Raw genomic sequence first — 24,753 nt, 5'->3', positions numbered from 1 at the left:
AAGCGGGGCCATTTACCGATGGCGGCTTCGACCAGGGAGGAAAAAGATATTTACAATTGGAACCAGACAAGATGTTTACCGACGACTCTACTGGGGATTTGATATTTACCAAAGAGAGAAACCACGACCAGACATCCACAGATGAATGGGGAGAAAGAAACCACGACCAGACATCAACGGATGAATGGGAAAAAGAAACCACGACCAGACATCAACAGATGAATGGGAAAAAGAAACCACGACCAAACATTAACAGATGAATGGGAAGAGAAACCACGACCAGACGTCAATGGACGAATGAGAAAAAGAAACCACGACCAGACATCAACGGATGAATGGGAAGAGAAACCACGACCAGACGTCAACGGACGAATGGGAAGAAAGAAACCACGACCAGACATCAACGGATGAATGGGAAGAAAGAAATCATGACCAGACATCAACGGATGAATGGGAAGAGAAACCACGATCAGACGCCAACGGACAAATGGGAAGAGAAACCACGACCAGACACCAACGGACGAATGGGAAGAAAACTCAACCAGACATCAACGGACGAATGGGAAGAAAGAAACCACGACCAGACATCAACGGATGAATGGGAAGAAAGAAACCACGACCAGACATCAACTGATGAATGGGAAAAAGAAACCACGACCAGACGCCAACGGACGAATGGGAAGAGAAACCACGACCAGACGCCAATGGACGAATGGGAAGAGAACTCAACCAGACATCAAAGGATGAATGGGAGAAAGAAACCACGACCAAACGCCAATGGACGAATGGGAAGAAAACTCAACCAGACATCAAAGGATGAACGGGAGAAAGAAACTACGACCAGACGCCAACGGACGAATGGGAAACCAAAAAAGGAAGGACCCACACGGGGATCAACATGACACCTACTGGTATCATAAGAATGACATCTACACATGTCAAGACAAGGCAGCCACTTGCCGGGGACTAAACTGGGGAGTCAAGCTTTCCATCCACGGACGGGCAAGGAAACAAAACTCTCTGGGGAGTATCAATTCTGAATGCTGTCAGGAGCAACTACTGCAAATGTGCCGTACAGATGTTGAAAAATGATCCACCTCTGCTAGGGATATGATCCAATCCGGTTTAACACATGTATGCATATGTTTGATTTTTTTATAGCGTAATGCTCCATATTGAATGGAAATGCTACACGATTCGGGGATGCAAATGCAAATGATTACTATATGCAAGATGCAAACGGAGGAGAACTCCTGCTGGGAAGCAAATGATCGCTCTGCTGAGCACACGATCCTGTTTTGATCTTCCAACTCTGTGGGGAGACACAACAATCTGCTGGGGACACTTCGCTGATCTAACACTCTGGGGACGACAGAGTAACCAACTCAACTGGGGAGTCACCTGTTGGGAAATACCAACCTTCCAATCATTCTGGGGAAATAGCACTGCTGCTGGGGAAACGAATAATCCTCACTGGAGACGACCTCCACTGAACCCAATCCATTTGGGGACTCCGTTGGGGAAACTGTCAACTTCATACTTGCTGGGGAACCAACATTCCCAACCCTGCTGGGGAAACTGCCAACTTCATACTTGCTGGGGAACCAACATTCTCAACCCTGCTGGGGATTACAGCACTTCAGACCTGGCTGCTGAGGAACGACCTACCCACAGACACCTCCGCTGGGGAAATAGCAATCTTCCGGCTCGCTGGGGATGCAAACAGTCCTCAGACTTGCTGAGGAAATACTCTTCTCAACCCTGCTGGGGATGATAACCGATCTCAGGCCTGGTTGCCGAGGAAACACCTCTCTCGAATCCGCTGGGGAGATAACGACCTCGAACCCACTAGGGAGATACGGCCTATTTAACATGGAACGCCTGTCGATTTGTCGAACACTGGCATTCACCATCCATCCATAACGACAACTTTCCACTTTTGAAAGCTCCCAGACTCATCGGGCCTCTTCTGATTCATCATCTTGTATTCTTGACTTCTCTAGGCTTCGAGATAACCGATCTTCTCAAATTCAGGGCCAACTCTCTGATCTTCAGACTTTGAAGAGTCTTCTTGATTTACCTCTAGGATCATCGTCGCCATTCTTTCACCGTCTTTTCACTGTTCTTCAATCCCTTGCCCCTGATCGGACTCTGCGGGGACCTCTTGTCAAAAGGCTCCACATCACAACCTGCAAGTGAGTGAGAATATCTAACAGCACCTGCAAAAGAGATCGTTAGATAAAAGCGTGCCCTAGGCGTGCCAAAATTTCAACACCTAGGTCACTCAAACTTCCGAATAAGATTTCACGTCTTCAATCTCGTAAACATGCATCGGAAGGGACCTCTATGTCTCAAAATGCAAGGATTCTTTATCAAAATAAACGAATATTTTCGCATTCAAAGCGGCCATGAAAACAAAAACAAAATTATTTGACTGAACATGCACTTTATTGATTGAAAAAAAAATGTGGCTCACAACTGAGCAATTCACAGGAAGCAATCCCTGAAAAGAGGTAATTGCGCACAAAAGGAAAAATCTATCCTAATGGCAATGTGAAACCGTGATCTCATCGAGTTCCAACTCGGTTACACCCCATATGTCCTCAAGACTCTCCGCATTTTCTGCCTTCTGAACAAAACTCTGTCGACCGATCACTGCCAGGGATTATCCATGATGTCTTAACCAAAGTACAAACGATCATGCTGGACGCAGTTGTTCGTTTCATTCCCTTTTCTGCCTGGACCGCCCTTTCAGGTTTTCAATCCACCGGGATACCCTTTTTTGCCCAAGTCGCCCTTGTGGGGTTTTCTACTTGCCGGGTGTACAGTTTTTTCCTTTTTTATCCCTAACTTTTGCCCGAACCTTTTTCTCTTTTTTTCTTGGTTCGCCGGGATGCCCTTTTTTGCCTGGACTCTTTTATTCTTTTCGTCCAGCGGGTCTCTTTTACGAGGTATTTTTTTAATTGCGTCCGCATTCACAGGGGATGAAAAATCTTCATCATCCATGGTCGCCCACAACAAGGCTCTGCCAGAGAAAACCTTCTTGACCATGAATGGGCATTCATAACTGTGTGTCCACTTGCCCCTACGATCTCTGAGGAGGAAGGATCCTTTTCAACACCACACCACATGATACACACGAAGTCGCACCTTCTCGGTCAAAATCACGTTTCGTTCACTGGGTACAACTGCCCACGACCAATAACTACCAGCCTCTTTTCCTCAATTAGGCTCAACTCTTCCTACCGAGTCCTTACCCACTCAGCCTTTTTTCAATTTCATCCATCAAGACTCTCCATGATGGGATCTGGACCTCAATAGGTAATACCACTTCTATCCCATACACGAGCGAGAACGGTGTTGCCCCAGTAGACGTACGCACCGAAGATCGATACCCAGGATACAAGCTTCGTACTCATCCACCATCATTGGCGCATTCAAATGTTAGCTGGTCAGCACAAGGAATGTGGGATCCCTTTGGCATAACCAAAGCAACACCAACTCTTACCATTCACGTCAACAGCCCCATCAGACATCAGAATCCGTTCGGATTCAGGGTCGGGCCCCTCCTCCGGGACCGGTTCCTCATAATCTTTCGATTTGAGAACCTCGATGTCCTCATCAGGGAACTCAAACTTCATCGGTTGATACTCCTCAATGGGTTGCTGGGTGAGGTTATCAGACAATACATTCTCCTTGATTGCTTTCCCTTTGAGAGGTACTGAATATCATACTCAGTCACAAATTATTTGCCCTCTCGCAACCCGTCCGGTCAATGCTAGCTTCTCAATACTGGCTTCTCAAATACATACTTGATCGGATCCATCTTGGAAATCCACAAAATGGTACGAACCAACATATAGTGTGTCAGTCGGCGAGCAGCCTATGCCAAAGTACAACAAGATTTCTCGAGCAATGAATGTATTGTTTCACAGTCGGTAAACTTTTTGCTAAGGTAAATTGCATGCTCTTTTCGACCAGACTCGTCATGCTGCCCCAGTACACACCTCATAGACCCCTCGAGGGCTGTCGAGTACAGAATTAATGGTCGTCCCTCCACGGGAGACATCATAATCGGAGGCTCCTGCAACTATTCTTTTAGTTTTCAATGCCCCTTGGCAATCATTATTCCACCTGACCGTTTGATCTTTCTCTTTTTTTCTACAGCTTGAATCCGGGTTCATACGTGGCTGCTAGATGATATGTAAACCGTGAAATGCAGTTCAATCCACCTAAGAAACCACGAACCTCTTTTCTGTTCTCGGTTCAGGCACTTCTTGTATTGTTTTTTACTTTTTTCTCTTTTATTTTTTTTTAGCAGGATCAACCTCTGTTCCTCTTTCATTCGGAATAAGCCTTAGCAACTTATCGGACCGCACTCCACAAGTGCACTGATTCAGATTCAACCTCAGTCTGAATTGTCTCAACCGGTCAAACAACTTGGCCAAGTCTACCAAATGCCCCTCTCCTATTTGGGACTTTGCTATCATGTCATCAACATAGCATTCAATTTCATGATGAATCATATCATGAAACAAAGTCACCATAAACCTTTGATACGTGGCACCAGCGTTCTTGAGATCGAATGGCATCACCTTATAACACAAAGTGCCCCACGGTGTGATGAACATTGTTTTCTCCATATCATCTGGCGACATTTTGATCTGATTATAGCCAGCAAAGCCATCCATGAAAGAAAACACCGAGAATTGAGCTGTATTATCTACCAACACATCGATGTGATGAGAAGTCATCTTTCAGACTGGCTCTGTTCAATCTCGGTAGTCCACACGCATTCCCACCTTCTCATCCTTTTTTGGCACCGGCTTCGCTTCACTGGAGGACGGTCTTCTCTCAATGGTAGCTTGTGCACCACGATATCGGTATCCAACCCTGGCATATCTTGATACGACCAGGCGAAGATATCAACACGCTCTTTCAACAGGGCTACCATTCTGCTCTTGAAATTTGCCTCCAGAGCGGCCCCAACTTTCACTTTTTGACCTCCTCGGTGTCTGGATTAACAATCTCAACTCGCTCCGCGTGCGGTTGAATCACCTTCTCCTCTTGTTTCAACAACCTGGCTAATTCCAGCAGATCACAATCTTCTTCGCCTTCTTCTTCGGCATGATAGACCGGATTATCGAAGTCATACAGAGGTGTAACCGAATTGTTATCAATGAGATCCAGAGAATTATTTTTTGAATTCGGAACGAGACAAATCAAAAGGAGGAAAAATGAAAACAAACATTGCCATTTTTATTTTTTTTTAAACTGCAAAAATAAGTGAAAAACAGGGAACACCGCTTTTACTACAAAAAAGCATCCATTTATTAATGATGCAAAATGTTGCAAAATGAAACACATGAGGTGGCCCTATAATGGACCATTACGTTTCGGGCAAAACGTATGGCTTTCATGCAAACATAATTGAAAAACAGAAATATTACTCTTCATGATGAGTGACAGTGATGATCTTTGAGGCCTTCCAATTCTCTGGTACGCACGATTTTATCCACGATTCAAGCTCGCAGTCATTGTCAATCTCTTCACCCACCGCATAGGCGTGACCTGGATCCAGCATTCTAGCACTGACGAATGTGGACGGTTGACGACGTCCTCTGTTTTGCCCATACGAGTCTTGGCCTTCCTGATAGCCAACCCCGAACCTATCAGCTTTTACCATAATGTCTACCATTCTTCCCCAGCCTTGGGCTTCTCCGCTCTTCACCACTTCCATGGCCTGTTTGTAAGAAGAAATGGACAACTTTTTCTCTTTCTCAGCAACGATGGCATTCTCCACCTTGACGGTTTCAACCGCCTGACATAGTGTTTCATATGGTTCACTGTCCATTTCCACATCCATCATTCTTTGCATTGTTTCCCTCATCACTGCACACCCATTTGTAGCGACAACCGTACAACAATTATCACAACCAGGGAAAGCTCCACTCTTCATTAGATGCCTCTGGACCATAGACATTGGAGTTTTTAACTGATCCCCATTTGTTTCCTCCATTTTTCTCTTGTCCTCTGACATCACGTTCACCCCCGCAGGACCATGCATTGGCACGGGGTTAGCATTAACATCCGGTGTCGGTGCAAAATTGATGGCTTTAGAATCCACCAAATCTTGGACGACATGCTTAAAAGCTATACAACCCTCAATATGATGTCCAGGTGCCCCAGAATGGAACTCGCACCTGGAGTTCTCATCGTAATTTGCAGGCCTCCGATGTAGTTCTACAGGAACCAATATCCTCGGCTGAACTAACCCAAGATCCCTCAACCTCTTAAACAGAAGGGTATAAGTCACGTGTGGCTTATCAAACTGACGATCCGTCGTCTCCTTCTTCACTTGGCACCCAGCTTTCTGTGCTCTCTGGTGAGGTGGCTGTTGTTGCTGTTGGACAGATGAATTACCAGTAGGAATAGTCACTGTAGCAACATACGGGTGGTAACGATCTCTACCATGTTCTTTTCTGGCATGCACATTACTTGATTCAACCTCCTTCTTGTGCTGACCATTGCCAGAGGGCTTCTTTACTCTAGACGATGGAGCATTCCCCTGAGTTTTCTCCATTATCATCCAGTTTTCAATCCTCTCCACCCTCTCAGCAATTGCTTTCTGCCCAAGGGCGAGCCCTTGCACGACATTGAACAATTCCCTCATCATCTCTTTCAATTCGAGAATGTCGGCGTTGGGTGGATCCATCAGCTTGGATTTGTTGCGTCTGGTAGGGTATTTGAGCGGAAGAGCTATGTGCACCTGGTTAGATACTGACACCTATAAAACAGAAAATAGGTTAATATGACTCACACATGCAATGTCTATTCGTATGAGGAAGATTCTGTCCTTTGATTCTGGCTTCATCGAGACGGATAATAATTTGACAATAACATTCTGACATCAGGATGTCTCTCAACCAGGATCTCAATCAAAATGGATCTTAAGTACGGATAGACATGAGTTGGATGCAGATGAATGCAAGATGGGAATGATGCAGATGCATGTATGCAAGTCACTGTGCATCCTCCAAATTATCTGAAGATCAACTGTACTGGACCGGTCTCTGAATTGATTACAATCATTTGAGGGCCCGAGTAACCATAAATCCAACTTGGGGAGTTCCGAAATAAACGGAACCGGGGGATATACCATCATCACAGGAAATCCACTGAACGGATGACAACCCGATCCTCTGAACAAGTATCCTCAAATTCAACCCGGGGATCCGAAATAAACAGAACCCGCTGATAGATATCACGGACAGAACTCTGGCGTCTCAAAAATGATTGTCCATAAATTCAACTGAACCGTAGTCACCATCAGTACCTGCAAATGATTCAATCCCGCCCCACTCACAGGTGTCATCTAGGCCAGGGTAAGGTCAAGAGAAACGCAGGATAAACAACCCTTTCAAGAATATCATCATATATACACCAGATGTGTGCAACGATAATACCCCATCAGGATCTGAACTGCTCGTGATACCATGTTCCGCTAAGTGGCGCTATACCACCCGCTTCCCATGAATCACTCTATTCCTAGGTGTCCTAAAGTTCACTCATAGTCTGGGTATTGGGCCTTTTACCTATTGTGATTCCCACATGTAAGACCCCAATTTTGTCCCTAAGATCCCTCATGGCATCATATCATATCATTGCATTGCCTCAAGGATCATTGTGCACCTTGCCTCCTTCCCTATGGTTGGGGATCTTTTTTTAGAGTGTTTCTTGATCACCAAGCATGTTTTGCATTTGTATATCATTGCTTTTCTTTTTAATCACTAACCAAAAGTACACAAATATGTCATCTAACCTTTGTCTTGCAGATGAAGCAATCACAGGTCAAAGTAGTTAAAAGCAGTCATTGAGCAATAGATGGTGGTCATTCTTGATATTTGGACCCCACAATCATTCACAAGAGCTTTATGAGCTATGATGTCAATTTGAAGCAAAATCACAAGTGGTAGAGGCTTGAATTTCATCAGAACATTCTCAAATCATCTGAAGACCTAGAAAGTCAACTGCAAAGTCAACTGTGGATTTGGAGGTGGGAAGTGACTAGAAATACTTCATTCATGTTCAAACAAGTCTCATTTGACATTTCAAACATCAACATTGAAGAATTTAAAGTCAGATCAAAACTTTCCAAAAATAGAAAGTGACCTATAATTTGAATTTGCCAAAAATGGAAAGATTTTGAACCAACTTCAACTTCATCTTACATCATCAAGAAAGCTTCAAATGAAATTTTGTTGAACATGAAAGTTTTAGATCTTTCTCTCCCATTTCCAAAAAGTCCAAGATCAAGAATTTCTCATGTGTGGTTAAGGAGATATGATCAAATCATGGCAAAGTATGCATGGGACTTCAAATGGACATAAATTTTCAACCAAAGCTCCAAAATGAGTGGTTCTTTTTTGCAATATTCTCCTCTTGACCTCTAATTTCTATATCATGCATCACATTACATGAATTGTCATCACATGATCACTTGGTAATCCATGCTATTTTTGGAGGGAAATTATAAAATTCAAATTTGGTGCATGGTTTGAACTTTTGGCCATCACCATTGGTTTTAAAATGTGATTTTAAGTGAAAATGAAGGGAATTCGTGTACTGTTCACACATGCATTCCATGCATAGAGGTGAAAAACCAATTTGTGCGTACACTCCCAAACTTAATTAATCTCATTAGCATTTGGCTTAAGCTTGATTAAAGAGTGATTAGTAGGAGGTATATAAGCATAATCATAACTGTTTTCAGAGGAAGAACACTCATTTTTCAGATCTAGATCCAAATTCTTCAAACTTTTCTCTCAAACGTTTTTGCAATTTCTTCAAACAAAAGCACATTCCATTGCTTGATTCATGATCCTGAAATGTTCTTGAGAAGAATTGGACGTGGAAAAGAGAGAAACCGTGCCATATTGAAGCATACACAAAGCTTGAAGCATCCATGGAATTTTCAAGATCTGTTGGATTCGTGTGCAATTAAGCTTCAATTTCTCCTTCAATCATCTATACAAGCATCATAGAGGAACATTGGAGCTATCACAAGCCTTGAATCAAGCCAAATCCAAATCTGCACTTCAAGAGGTCACAATTCGATTCTCTCAATTTTAAAATCTATTATGATGTTGTTGTAGATCTTGATGTGCTGGTTATTCTGAGCTTTGAATCATGAATTTTCATGCAATATTGACTGAGTTAGGTTGAATTAAAGTTTCATGAATGATTTTTCCATTGCTCGATTCTCTTTGATTTGGTTGATTCGTGCTTAGTTGTTGTATGATCCATAATCTATGATGAAAATGCTGCAAAATGATGTGCGTAATTGTGAATTCTGGAACATTTTTTCTGGAAATGGTATGAACATGCTATTGTTCATCTTCTTCGCGAGGAAGAAGATGAAGATCCACATATGGCAACGTTTTTCTGGATAGGCCACGCTTTTCTGTTCTTGCCACGCTAGACTAGGGTTTGATTGTTACTGGTCCACGTTTTTCTTCGCTTGCACTTCCATTGGTTCACGTTTGTTTGACTGGCACACTCAGCGCTTTGACCTGCTACATCACTTTAATGAAACGCCGCATTTCATTACTTGGCGCCACACATTTGAATTCGTCCCTGGTTCGAATCCAGGCGACATCGCTTTTTCAAATGCTTCCATATTTTCTCCTTTTCCCTCCTTTGCCATATGCCATGCTTCTCATGTTTTTCTTATTTTTTTTCTCAACTTGCAAAATTCATATCAATTTGAATATTGATCCAAAAATTACCAGGTTTTTTGCATTATGATCCATGTTCTCTCTAGTTTTTTATCATCATAATTTCCAAAGTTGTGCTTGGGTGGATATTATTTTGTGCTAGAATGATTGAACATGTGTCTATATTTGACCTTGCCTTGTTTATCATGTTGTGAAATGCTTATCTTTGATCCAATGATTCTGAAATTTTGCATGATGAAACTAGACACATTTCTTGACATTTTGGTGTTGGTTTGGCATTTTTCTCAATTAGAAATTATGTTTTATGATTGTGCTAAGTTGGTGTGACAATCGGTGTCACATCTTTTGATGTTCAACTTGTATGATGTGTTTGCCATGTCAAATGATATCCAATGCTTCTGATTTTTTGTGTGATGCAGGTTATGAATGTTGTGATTGCTCATGAATTTTCTCAGAATTATTTGAATTATTTCTGATTTGATTTGCATTTTTCATTCTGGTTGATCACATTTGAGCTTTAAAATTGCCTTGAACTTCACTTGATCATGAAATGCTTTTGGTTAATGATATTGATATCAAACCTTTTGGAATGTGTCAAGAAGTGTTTGAAGTTGATTCATGTTAAATTTCAGCTTCTGTTTTGAATTTTTTCTTCATCTTTGACCCTAGGCTTTGACCTAGTGGTTTGTTGCTTACATTTGAGCTTTGATTTCAGGTTGAACATCCAAGTTCCATGGTTAATGATGCTTCATCATTTGTGCATTGATGTTTGCCTTTGATTACTAACCTTTGTGTGTTTTGTAGGTTGATGTTAACTCATTTGAGTTTGACTTTTGGCTTACACATTTTGTACATTGGGATTGTTTGTTGCTTATTGACTGTTTGTCTATTTGTCTGAGTATTGTACTGATTTGTTAGTTGTTTTCACAGGTACATAAGTTGCTTTAAGTTCATTTTGAACTTTGCTTTGCTTGGTTGCTTAACCACTTAGGTATAATCTCTAATCTTCATGTAGTCTGGAAGACCTGTCCTGTTATGTGGGCAGGCACCTGTCTGAAGTCCTCCTTAAGAGGCAATGTTTGTGCTTGTTTAATATTTGTGCCAAGCAGGAAAAATCCTCTTATGAGGCAATTGGCAGATAAAAGAGATGTGTAATCCATCTCCTGCTATTCAGTTGTGTCATTCACTTTGCTCACACCATGTGTTGATGCATTGTGAATAATAACCCAAGATCTTATAGAGTCAATCATTTGTGGAGAAGAGTTCCAACTTTCTGAACTCCCACACTTTCTATTGCTTAAAGCTCTCCCAGGCCAGGGATAAGAGCTATGAGGCACACCCCTCATCTCCATTTCATCTGCTTCACCCTAACTCTCAATGTTAGGGTTAAGAGCTCAAAATACCCCATTCCAATTGGCTGTAAAGCCTAACCTTGCTTGAGCCTCATTGATTGTATATAGTGTGTGCTAATTGACTTGGTTGTTGCTTACTTGATTCATCTGTGCATATCTGCTTATGTGTGCCTTTGTGCATTTACCATCATTAATTGTACATCACTTCATGATCATTGTTCATATCTTTGTGACATCTTTGTTTGTCCATTGAGGAGTCAATTGTAAGTCCATTTATTGGCAGTTGTTTCCTATGATCTGGAAGGAGTTGGGACTAAGACCATTGATTGGCATCCTATTTCCTTGGAGTCAATTGTAAGTCCATTTATTGGCAGTTGTTTCCTATGATCTGGAAGGAGTTGGGACTAAGACCATTGATTGGCATCCAATTTCCTTGGAGTCGAGTGTAAGACCATTTATTGGCAACTTGTTTCCTCTTGCTTATTGCATTTGTTTTGTTTGTTGTATGTGAGGAGTCAATTGTAAGTCCATTTATTGGCAATTGTTTCCTATGATCATTCTTTGGAGATTGGAGTAAGTCCATAGATTGACATTTGGTATCCTTGTTTGTTTTTGTTTTAGGAGATTAGTGTAAGTCCATTGATTGGAATCTGATATCCATGTTTTGTTTTGCTTTAGGAGATTGGTGTGAATCCATTGATTGGCATCCGGTATCCATCTTTGTTTTGTGATATTGGTGTAAGTCCATTGATTGGCATCCGGTATCCATTTATGTTGCTTATTTGTTATTTGCTTGGTGCCTATTCCAAAGGAATCACTTGGATCATCTACATATGATCTCAAGAGGTGAACATCTAAGAAGTTTTACTTCCTGACCCTCCATCCTTTTGTTCTTTAAAATCTCCATTTGCATGCTAACCCAAACTTGAACTATTGTGCAAACATTTTCATTTCTTTTCAAATTAGAAACCTAGGCCTTAAGCCTTTGATTTTCAAACTTCTTTTTCATAATACTTCTTCTGAATTGAATTCTAATCATACTTTGACCATCTTTTGTGAATAAATTCTAATTGATTAATTCCACTCATTCAATTGTTTTGTGGCTTTGTCCATTCTTGATAAGTTTTCATACATTAGCCATAGGTTTGATTTATCCTAGTTGGTTGATGTTAATCTCACCTTTTGTCCTTAGTGATTGAATTGTAAGACTTCCTTGCTTATTATAGGGTTAACCCCTCACTAGCAAGTTGAAGCTTTTTTCACATGGTGGACTTGTGGTTGTATAGGTTGAGTTTTCTCCCGTGGATAACGAAAGACCTTAGTGCTTTTGTTTAAAATGAATTCACCCATATTTTTGGAAATCTTTTAGCTGAACTACGGCGTTTTGATCCTTACCTTCCATGGAAAGGTACGTAGGCAACGGGTTCATCCGTTCAAACACAAAAATAATAACTTGTATATTCTTTTCTCATCCCTATAATCCATGTTTGCACAATAAATATTTCATAAAAAAATAACATTTCATACAACAAGTTGTGAAAAGGGCTCCCTAGGAGTACCTAGGACGTTTTGGGTGCCTAACACCTTCCCATTGCGTAATTTACCCCTTACCCCGATCTCTGATCTTTTCATTAGTTTTCTATGTGTAAAACTTCTTAGGCTTTTGTTCGCTTTTTAGCCATTCCTTTGGATAAATAAAAGTGCGGTGGCGACTCGATTCCTTGTATGCTTTGCTTTTGGTTTAATCAATAAATCATAAAGTGACGAATACACCGCTACAGAAAAGTCGCGACTCTGCTGGGGACAATTCCTTGGTGGTATTGCCTACTTTTCACCCTTGTTGTGTGATATTGTTTATTTGTTATATGACATATTTTTGTACAATTTGGGATTACTGTATTGATTGTAATGCTTGAATTGCTTGATATACAATTGTTGTTTGCTTGGTGATCTCTGTGAGATGAGTTCTATACCCGAACTCGAGTGCACCTTAGGATAGGAGAATGGCATAGTCTTGTCGAATTGTGTGGAGTATTCCTTAGCAAGTTGACTTGCGTGTCCATTCACTTGGTGGAGGTCATGTTGGACTAATAATGTCACACAAGTTATTTGTGGTTAGGCATTATTCTTTCAATCACGTGCCTTAGAAGCCAAGGACCTTAGTTTACCAAGCCCATCTTGGCCTATTTTAGGACGTAGTGCGGAGGTCGTTCAGATGTCAGATCTGATGCGATTGTTACGCGATACTACACTCATAAGAGTCTCTCTTGAGAATATTTTTGGAATACGAGTATTCGTTTCTCCGATAATATCCCAAAGATGGGATGATGACTATGGGAACCTCTGGTAGAACATGTTCGGTAGGTTTAAACCCTAGTACACTCCCTTTGGGTGGTTCTTAACCGAGACTCCATGCTCGTGACTCTCAGCAAACCCGTGATTCATGGTTGAGTCGTTCAGACAACCTTAATATCAATGGAACCTGGGTGTCGATAAGGTGTAAATCCTAATCCACCAAAACGGATGATTGATATTAAGGATGATTGAGCCGGTTCATGTACCGTTAATATCAATGGAACTTGGGTGTTGATAAGGTGAAAACCACAATCCACCAAAATGGATGATTGATATTAAGGATACTATGAGCTTTCCCATGACCTTTGTCTGGTGTGATTTGCTTGATCCTTGAGTGTGATTGCTACATTCATGCATTCATGCATTCATCTGCATTCATGTCATCAGAATCAGAAAATTTTCAAGGAACTTAAAGGGTTTACTTGCAAAATTTTCAGACATGGAAAGACCAAAAAGGCATACAAAGAAGTACATCTTTAGACAGCCCGATGTGAAAGAGTTAAGGAATCTGACATCTTATGTATTAGATCCCTTGGGTTTCAAAGCTCGTTATGGGAAGCTTTTGCCTTTGTTGACTACTCAAGTTGATGAAGGGTTGATGAGTACTTTGGCGCAGTTCTATGATCCTCTGTATCACTACTTCTCTTTCCCGGATTTCCAGTTGTTGCCTACCTTGGAGGAGTATGCTCATCTTGTGGGTATTCCTATTCTGGATCAGGTGTCGTTCAGTGGCTTAGAGAGTATTCCAACTGCTCGAGAGATCGCAAACTTGTTGCACATAGACGAATCCCTGATTAAAGCTCATATGACTACCAAAGGTGGAATTCAGGGTCTTCCTTCTGAGTTCCTCATCGCTCAAGCTACCATGTATGGGAAGGCCAAGAGTGAGGATACCTTTGAGGCTTTATTTGTGCTGCTCATCTATGGGTTGGTATTGTTCCCCATCGACAAATTTGTGGATGTGAACGCCATTAGGATATTCTCTGTTCTTAATCTCGTTCCGACTCTGTTGGGTGATGCCTATGTCTCTTTGCATCTGAGGAACGCAAAGGGTGGAGGAGTTATTGTGTGCTGTTTGCCTCTGTTGTATAAGTGGTTTATTTCTCACTTACCGCAGACGGTCACTTTCAAGGAGAACAAGGGATGTCTACGGTGGTCCACGAGGCTCATGTCTCTCACTAATGATGATATCTCTTGGTATGATCGCGTGTATGATACCGTTCAGATCATCGATTATTGTGGTGAATTCCCTAATGTGCCTCTTCTTGGTACATGTGGTGGGATCAGCTACAATCCTATCTTAGCATGTCGTCAGCTTGGGTTCCCCCTAAAGGATAAACCTCATAACATTCTGTTAGAAGGTGTGTTCTTTCAGGAGGGTAAAGATCCCCAAGGCTTGAAAGCCAGGATGGTCCGCGCTTGGCGCAATATTCACAAGAAGGGTAGAAATGAGTTGGGTCCGAAGAATTGCATTGCTTTGGAGCCGTATACTTCTTGGGTCAGACAGAGAGCATCTGAGTATCTTATGCCATATGATTATCCGAGACCTACACCGTTGGATGTGGCTGGGCCTTCAGCCCTCCTTAACCAAGGCGTAGAGGAGTTGAGAGAAGAAGACCTTTCACGTGCCTGGATCCGTGAAAGAGAAGAGTTGCTTCATCAGCTTAAGGAGAAGGACGCTCTGATTGAGTTTCTCGAGCATCAAGTGATAGATGATCCGAATGATACTTGGAATTCTCTACTTCCTCAGTCTTCTAAATTCTGGAAGAGGAAGTATGATTGACTTGCTAAAGAGAAAGCGGATATGGAGGCAGCATATGAGAGAGAAATCAAGAGGCTTTGTACATCTCGTCTTCCAGCATCCTGAGCTTCTAGGGATCCATAGGATGTTTATTTTCCTTTTCCCTTGTAATAATCAACAATGCTGTACTTCTTTGTTTCAAATATATTTGATGAGATATTTTCCATATGCGATCAAATGATTAAAAATTTAAAAATTGCAAATAATACCCTAAAAGTTCCTTGAAACAAAAACAAAGCATATGCACGAGCATTACATGCATCATTTTGCATAAGCATGTGTCGTTCTGGTCTTCTTGTTTGTGGCCTAACTCTGTGCTCTTCATTTATTTTGAAGACAAGCTGACTCATCGGTACTACACCAGAGCCAACTCTGCAAGAGTGATGGATCAACTTGAACAAGAGAATCACGAGCTGAAACTCCTCCCCAGAGGACTGTTATATCAGAGGTTGTGTCTTCGACTGTGCCAGCCGTCAGTGCCCATTTCATGCCAGCCATGCCAGCCGGGTTTCCGTGGGGTATGCCTCCAGGTTTCATGCCTGATATTCCAGCTCCTACCTTTGCTTCCATGCCGGCATCTAGCCCGGTCCTTGCTGCTCCTCCTCCTGTCGTGCATACCATTCCCAGGGTAGACGACACCATCTATCATTCTGAGCCGTGTGAGGGCCCAGATGTTAATGAGAAGATGGAAGCTATGAATGACCAATTCCTCGAGCTCCGAAAGGAATTGAAGACCCTCCGAGGGAAAGATCTATTCGGCAAGTCTGCTGCTGAATTATGCTTGGTTCCCGGTGTGAAGATTCCGGTCAAATTCAAGGTCCCTGACTTTGAAAAGTATAAGGGGAACACCTTCCCTCTCAGTCACCTGGTCATGTATGCCAGGAAAATGTCTACTCAGACTGATAATGATCAACTGTTGATTCATTACTTTCAGGATAGTTTGTCCGGTGCAGCTCTTCGTTGGTATATGAGCCTTGATAGTGCAAACATCCGTTCCTTCAACGATCTTGGCGAAGCCTTCGTCAAGCAGTACAATTACAATGTTGATATGGCTCCTGATCGTGATCAACTCAGAGCCATGTCTCAGAAGGATAAAGAGACACTCAAGGAATACGCCCAGAGGTGGCGAGAGCTGGAAGCTCAGATTACTCCTCCGCTGGAAGAGAAGGAGATGACTAAGATCTTTCTGAAGACTCTTAGTTCATTTTATTATGAGCGGATGGTCGCTAGTGCTCCCTCTGATTTCACTGAAATGGTGAACATGGGGATGCGATTGGAGGAAGGAGTCCAAGAAGGACGGTTATCTAAGGATGAAGGCTCTTCTAAACGATATGGGGCATTTAAGAAGAAAGATGGGGAGGCACATGCTGTGCAATCCCATGTTAAACCAAGAAGACCCTCTGCTAAGAGGAAGCCTGCGCGTCACACCGGCAATCAGCACCAGGTGGCTCATATAGCACCTATTTTCAGAGATAATTCTCAGCAATATCAGCAGCCCAATAAGCATAATCAGCAACAACCTCAGTATCAACAGCAACATCGTCCACACCAACAAGCTTACCAGCCTCGTGGCACCAGTAATCAGGCCAATTTGAATTATGATAGGATGAAGATCACTTTCGATCCTATTCCTATGTCATATGCTGAGCTATATCCCTCTTTAATAAAGCGGAAACTGATTACTCCTAGGGATCCTTCGGTTGTACCTGCTAACCCGCAGTGGTGGTACAAGCCCGATCAACATTGTGTTTATCATTCCGGTGCTCCGGGTCACAACTTTGAAAACTGCTATCCATTGAAGACCAAGGTTCAAGACCTTATGCGATGCGGCATTCTGAGCTTTGAGGACTCTGGCCCGAATGTTACAAAGAACCCATTGCCCGAGCATGGGAAGTCGGTTAACATGGTCCAGGGGTGCCCTGGTAAGTATAAAGTCAAATATGTCAGCCATATTCGACAGTCATTGGTCGAGTTGCATCGTCTGCTGTGTGAGTACAGTTATATGGAGCATGACCATGACAAATGCCGCATTTGCTCTGTCAATAGATTGGGTTGCCGCCAGGTGCGAAGAGAGTTGCAAGAGCTGTTGGATGAAGGTACCATAGAGATTCTTCAAAACAGAAATGTTGATGAAGATGAACCAGAAGTAAATGTGATTTCTTCTGTGTTCAAATTGCCCGAGCCTGTTGTCATCTGTTATGATGGTAGCAAGCCGAAAGTCTCTCCTTCTCTGGTGATCAAACCTGCAGGCCCTGTGCCCTATGCTTCAGATAGAGCAATTCCTTTCCGATATAATCCCGTTGCTGTGGAAGATGGGAAAGAAGTGTCGTTGCCTTCAACCTCTGTGGTTAATATTGCTGATGTGAGCGGGTTGACCCGTAGTGGTCGTGTGTTTTCTGCACCCCCGAAGCCTCACGTTGTTTCTGATTGTGCTGAGCGTCCGGTTGGGACTGCGGTGAATGTTCCGAATCCGGCACCTATTGCCAAACCCTCCTCCGTACAAAAGACACCTGTTTCTTCTGTTGGCCCTAGTGGCATTGTGAATGAAGATTGTGATGAGATGCTGAGGCTCATCAAGAAGAGTGAGTACAATGTTGTAGACCAGCTTCTACAAACGCCGTCCAAGATCTCCGTGTTATCTTTGCTGCTGAATTCAGAACCCCATAGGGAGGCTCTGCAGAAAGTATTGGACCTGGCCTATGTTGATCATGATGTCACTATAGAACAGTTTGACAATATCGTTGCAAACATCACTGCTTGCAACATGTTGAGTTTCTGTGACGCTGATCTCCCTGAGGAGGGAAGAGACCACAACATGGCTTTACATATTTCTATGAAGTGCAAGAATGACGCCATGTCCAACGTGCTGGTGGACATTGGGTCATCTCTAAATGTACTGCCAAAGACCATTCTTTCGAGATTGTCATATCAGGGGCCTCCCATGAGGCAGAGTGGTGTTGTTGTGAATGCTTTTGATGGGTCACGTAAGACTGTGATTGGGGAAGTTGATCTCCCAATCAAGATTGGACCAAGTGATTTCCAGATTACCTTCCAGGTTATGGATATCCACCCATCTTATAGCTGTCTCCTTGGTAGACCATGGATTCACGAGGCTGGCGCCGTGACATCCACCCTACACCAGAAGCTGAAATTCGTCAAGAATAAGAAACTGGTTGTGGTAGGGGGAGAAAAGGCTCTCCTGGTTAGCCACTTGTCTTCTTTCTCATATATTGATGCTGAGGATGAAGTTGGAACTCCTTTCCAAGCTTTGTCTATTGATGAGCCGATTGAGAAGAAGTCTCATTCATTTGCTTCCTATCGTGATGCGAAACTGGCCATTGAATATGGTGCAGTTGCTGGTTTAGGGAAGATGATTGAGCTTGAAGACAATAAATCCCGGGCTGGCATTGGCTATTCTTTTGGGGCATTCAACGAGAAAGGACTGTTCAAGAGTGGAGGTTTCATCCATGCTGATTAAGCTGAAGAAGTTGCTGCTATTCTGGAAGAGGATGCAGAGGACTTTAGCAACTTTGTCGTACCTGGTGGTGTCTGCCATAATTGGATCGCTGTGGATGTTCCTACGGTCATTCATAAGTCAGCGTAATATGTTCACTTTGTTCAAAACCCTTCTCCCATGCCAAAAGGAGAAGTGATGACATTGTTGGCAGCATTTATACAATGATATTTCATTCAATTAATGCATTGTTAAACATTTGTTTTCACTTTTTGCTTTTTTTGCATGAAATCAGTGATCACAAAAAACCCGAAAAACAAGAATAAAAGCAACCTTTTTCATCTGCATAATGGTTTGCTTGTTTAAATTCTAAAGTTTTATTATCCAAAATCATTATGCAGGTTGATTCTAAAACCCATTGAACATAATGATCCAACGCCATCTACCAATTTTGAATTCCCTGTATTCGAGGCAGAGGAAGATGATGTTGAAGAGATTCCTGATGAGATTACCCGTCTCCTTGAGCACGAGAAGAAGATCATTCAGTCGCATCTCGAAGATTTGGAAATAGTCAACTTGGGGTCTGAAGATTATGTTCGTATGGTGAAGATTGGGGCACACCTTGAAGAGTCTGTTAAGAAGGGGTTGATCAGTCTGCTACGAGAATATTCAGATATCTTTGCTTGGTCGTATGAAGACATGCCAGGTCTAGATACAGATATTGTGCAACATTTCCTGGCTTTGAAGCCTGAGTGCGTGCCTGTGAAGCAGAAGCTCAGAAGAACTCATCCAGATATGGCAGTGAAGAACAAAGAGGAAGTTCATAAGCAAATTGATGCGGGGTTTCTGGTGACTTCTACATATCCTCAATGGGTGGCCAATATTGTGCCTGTGCCTAAGAAAGACGGAAAAGTCCGTATGTGTGTTGATTACAGAGATTTGAATAAAGCTAGTCTGAAAGATGATTTCCCTCTACCACACATTGATATGTTGGTAGACAATACAGCTAAATTCAAAGTCTTTTTGTTTATGGACGGATTTTCCGGATATAATCAAATCAAGATGGCACCCGAAGATATGGAGAAGACAACATTCATCACACCTTGGGGAACATTCTGTTATCGAGTGATGCCCTTCGTTTTGAAGAACGCCGGAGCCACGTATCAACGAGCTATGACTACCTTGTTTCATGATATGATGCACAAGGAGATAGAGGTCTATGTTGATGATATGATTGCTAAGTCCCGAACAGAGGTTGAACATGTTGAGCATTTGTTGAAGCTTTTTCAGCGTTTGAGGAAGTTTAGACTTCGCCTGAATCCGAACAAATGTACATTTGGAGTCCGTTCCGGCAAGTTATTGGGTTTCATTGTCAGCGAGAGAGGTATTGAGGTTGATCCTGCAAAGGTCAAAGCAATACAAGAGATGCCTGCACCCAAAACTGAGAAGCAAGTTTAAGGTTTTCTTGGCCGCTTGAACTACATTTCCAGATTTATATCCCATATGACTGCCACATGTGCGCCGATATTCAAGCTCCTCTGGAAAGATCAGTCTCATGATTGGACCGAGGATTGCCAGAAAGCTTTCAACAGTATTAAAGAGTATCTGTCTGAACCTCCGATCTTGTCTCCGCCTGTAGAAGGAAGACCTCTGATCATGTATTTGACTGTTCTTGAAGACTCGATGGGTTGTGTACTCGGTCAACAAGATGAATCAGGGAAGAAAGAATCTTCTATCTACTACCTCAGTAAGAAGTTTACTGATTGTGAGTCTCGGTACTCTATGCTTGAGAAGACGTGTTGTGCTTTGGCTTGGGCTGCTAAGCGTTTGTGCCAGTACATGATAAATCATACAACTTGGTTGATATCCAGAATGGATCCAATCAAGTATATCTTTGAGAAGCCTGCTTTAACTGGGAGGATTGCCCGTTGGCAGATGTTGTTGTCTGAGTATGATATCGAGTATCGAGCTCAGAAAGCTATCAAAGGTAGTATCTTGGCTGACCATTTAGCGCACCAGCCGATTGAAGATCATCAGTCTGTTCAGTACGACTTCCTAGATGAGGAGATTCTGTATTTGAAAATGAAAGATTGTGATGAGCCTACACTTGATGAGGGTCCGGAACCTAGTTCCAGATGGACGGTGGTGTTTGATGGCGCTGTGAATCAGTATGGAAATGGAATTGGGGCAGTAATCATTACTCCTCATGGCACTCATATTCCGTTTACAGCAAGGCTAACTTTCAAATGCACGAATAATATGGCTGAGTACGAAGCCTGTATTATGGGATTGGAAGAATGTATTGATTTGAGAATCAAGCATCTTGATGTGTATGGTGATTCAGCCCTAGTTGTTAATCAGATCAAGGGTTAATGGGAGACAAATCAGCCAGGTCTCATTCCGTATAGAGATTATGCGAGAAGGATTTCAACGTTCTTTATAGAAGTTGACTTTCATCATATTCCTCGAGAGGATAATCGGATGGCAGATGCTCTTGCTACGCTTGCTTCCATGATTATGGTCAAATATTGGAATGAAGTCCCCAATATTACCGTGATGCGCTTGGATAGACCAGCTCACGTATTTGCAGTTGAAGAAGTGAAAGATGACAAGCCTTGGTACTTTGATATCAAGAATTTCCTCCAGAACCAGGTCAACCCGCCTGGGGCATCTGTGAAAGATAGGAAAACTTTGAGAAGGTTGTCAGGCAGTTTCTACCTCAGTGGTGAAGTGTTGTATAAGAGAAATTTTGATATGGTTTTGCTCAGATGCGTGGATAGACACGAAGCAAACCTGTTGATGACTGAGGTCCATGATGGTTCATTTGGTACTCATTCCAATGGACATGCCATGGCTAGAAAGATGTTGGGAGCAGGCTACTATTGGCTGACAATGGAGTCTGACTGCTGCAAATATGTGAAGAAATGCCACAAGTGTCAGATTTACGCGGATAAGATTCATATTCCGCCGACACTCCTGAATGTGATTTCATCACCATGGCCTTTTTCCATGTGGGGAATTGACATGATTGGCATGATTGAGCCAAAAGCGTCGAACGGACACAGGTTTATTCTCGTAGCAATTGATTACTTCACCAAATGGGTTGAAGCCGCATCGTATGCGAATGTGACCAGGCAGGTGGTTGTGAAGTTTATCAAGAATCAGCTAATTTGCCGTTATGGTGTGCCAGATAAGATCATTACTGATAATGGATCTAATCTGAATAATAAGATGATGGATGAGTTGTGCGTTGAGTTCAGGATTGCACACCATAATTCCTCTCCCTACAGACCTAAGATGAATGTGGTTGTTGAAGCTGCTAATAAGAATATCAAGAAGATTATCCAGAAGATGACAGTCACGTACAAAGATTGGCATGAGATGCTGCCATTTTCTTTGCATGGATATCGTACATCTGTACGCACTTCAACACGGGCAACCCCTTTTCCTCTTGTTTACGGCATGGAGGCTATTCTCCCAGTAGAGGTGGAGATCCCATCAATGAGAGTCTTGATGGAAGCCAAGTTGACTGATGCTGAATGGATTCAGAGTCGTTACGACCAGTTGAATTTGATTGAGGAGAAGCGATTGACGGCCATGTGTCATGGGCAGTTATATCAGCAGAGAATGAAGAAAGCATTCGATAAGAAGGTCAAACCTCGTGTGTTCCGAGAGGGTGACCTCGTGCTCAAGAAAGTCTTGTCTTTCGCACCCGATTCCAGGGGCAAGTGGACTCCAAACTACGAGGGTCCATATGTTGTTAAGAGAGCCTTTTCAGGCGGTGCTTTGATGCTTACAACAATGGATGGGGAGGATTTCACTCGTCCTGTGAATTCAGATGCAGTCAAGAAATACTTTGCCTAAAAAAAAGTATATAAAATAAAAACAGAATAGCTCGCTAAGTTGAAAACCCGAAAGGGCGGCTTAGGCAAAAATGAGCGTCTCGGTGGAGAACCCGAAAGGGCGATCCAGGCAAAAGTTAGAGACATGAAAAAAAAAGTATATTTGCATCCCGCTAGATTGAGTACCTCACCCTGGGGCAATCTAGGCAAAAATTAGGGATTTGGCAAGTAACTGCATCCTGACAAGACTTCCTGTTCCGCAGCTGTCATTTCGTCAGAGGATTCTTGATTCGTCGTCAACTGAAGCTTCGAATACATCAAGATTCAAATTGGTAGAGAAAGGATCATTATGTTCAATGTAGCCCTCTTCCAATATATATCACTGATTTCAAATTTGTACAGATCTATGGAGTCTTGCCATTTGCAGGCTACCATTCCATCAAATAAATTTGAGCTTTTATCCAATTATTTACACTCTTATTTGTTTCAATTCAACAAATGTTTTGCATGTTTTAATTGATAAAATGTCATTGTTTTAAACAATAAAAATCTTTTTCAAATTGTTGTTTTAAACAAAGTGAACATTCACAATGATGAAAGGATACTCAAAGAATTTCTCAGTGCTCTCCCAAGGGTGGCATGATTTCCAACAGGGTAAGACATTTGTCCATATTCCTGGCATGGTTGTATCCTCTTTCTCCAGATTTTGTTGTTGGGGTTGTTCCCCAAGCAGAGCTTCTGTTGAGATTTTGTTCTGTAAGCAGAGTATTTGTTGAAGACTTCATGGTCCCCTTCAACAGTATTCTATCCTCAGCATGGGTGCTTTCCCTTGGAAGATTCAGTGGTTGGTGGGTTGACATCCCGTACTTTATCACTTTCCTCAGCACAGTCGTTAGCAGAGTTATTGATATGATATACTGCATTTATGCTATATCTCCCCATCAGAGTGCTTGTTGAGGCTTTCACCTCTTATTCCTTCAGCAGAGCAGTGACTATTTCCAGCATTTGTTGGTTTCCTCTTGGAAGGTTCAGTATTTGGTGGTTGATCCCCAGTCTCCTTCTCTTCCTCAGATTCATCCCCCGCCAGAGTTGGTATCCTCAGTAGAGTTGGTTTGGGTTGACTTCCTGATACTTTTGATCCCTAGTAGAGTGGCTTGTGGCAGAATCTACCTGTGTGATCTATTTTCCCTCAGTAGGTTTATCCCCAATGGAGTGGCTGACAGTTTTCCCAGTGGAGTTGCTTGTGCGGCTAGATTCTACTTGTGTGTTCGGTTCTCTTCAGCAGTTCTTGCTTGTGCAGGGAATTTTTGTTTCCCAGTTGATACTGAGGATTCCCCTGCAGAAATCTCGGGATTTTTCCATTTCCCCAACAGATTTGTCTTTGTGGCAGTTCTTGCCTGTTGAGATATTCTGTTCCCCAGTTGGGTTGATTGATGATCCATCACTCAGAGATTTTGTGTTGTCTTTGATATCTCAGATCTTTGCTTTTTAGCATGTAGATCTTCAGCAGATTGACTCTCCAGTTGGATTTCTTTGGTTTTTTCCTCTGGAAGTGTAGTACCGGGTGTTTGATTCCTAGGCCTGTTTGTGTTAGAAATGTCTGTTTTGTCAGCATTCATCAAACATAAATTACACATAATCATGCATACTCATAAACATTCAGATATTCATGTTGCATTTTTGCCATATATCTTTTGTTTGTTGTCTCCTGCTAATGGTGGTATAGATCTCTCCAGTAGATCTCCCCCAAGCAGATGTCGGGTGTCTCATCTCAATATAGAGTCAGCCCCGAAAGCAGAAAGTGTATGTCTTTCCTTCTGCAATTCCCCACTGAGATATATCCTCGTGGATGACGGTTGTTTCCGTTTCCTCCCAACATATATATTGGGATGGATCTTCCTATTGAGTTATATCCTCATTAGGATGAGTCTTGATTCAGTCTGTCTTTTCGGTTCGATCCTGAATTGGCTATTTGTCAACTGTTTCTTGTGCTTCCCTGTGGAATAAATGAATGAATTGCCCAGTAACCGGCAATAATTCTTTTTATCCCTAGTGGAGTTTAGGCCTCTACCCAGTAACCGGTAGTTGTAAGTCCTATGTTCCTTTTCCTCTTGGCTGAATTTGTGGTTATATACCTTTTATTCCTCAACAAGAGTCGTTGGTTGTCTACCCAGTATTCGGTAGTCGTAAATCCTAGTTTTTCTTGCTCCTC

The sequence above is a fragment of the Lathyrus oleraceus genome, chromosome 5 (assembly GCF_024323335.1).
Source record: "Lathyrus oleraceus cultivar Zhongwan6 chromosome 5, CAAS_Psat_ZW6_1.0, whole genome shotgun sequence".
NCBI classification, from domain to species: domain Eukaryota; kingdom Viridiplantae; phylum Streptophyta; class Magnoliopsida; order Fabales; family Fabaceae; genus Lathyrus; species Lathyrus oleraceus.
The sequence above is the reverse complement of the archived record's forward strand: the minus strand, read 5'-3'. Positions refer to the sequence as shown.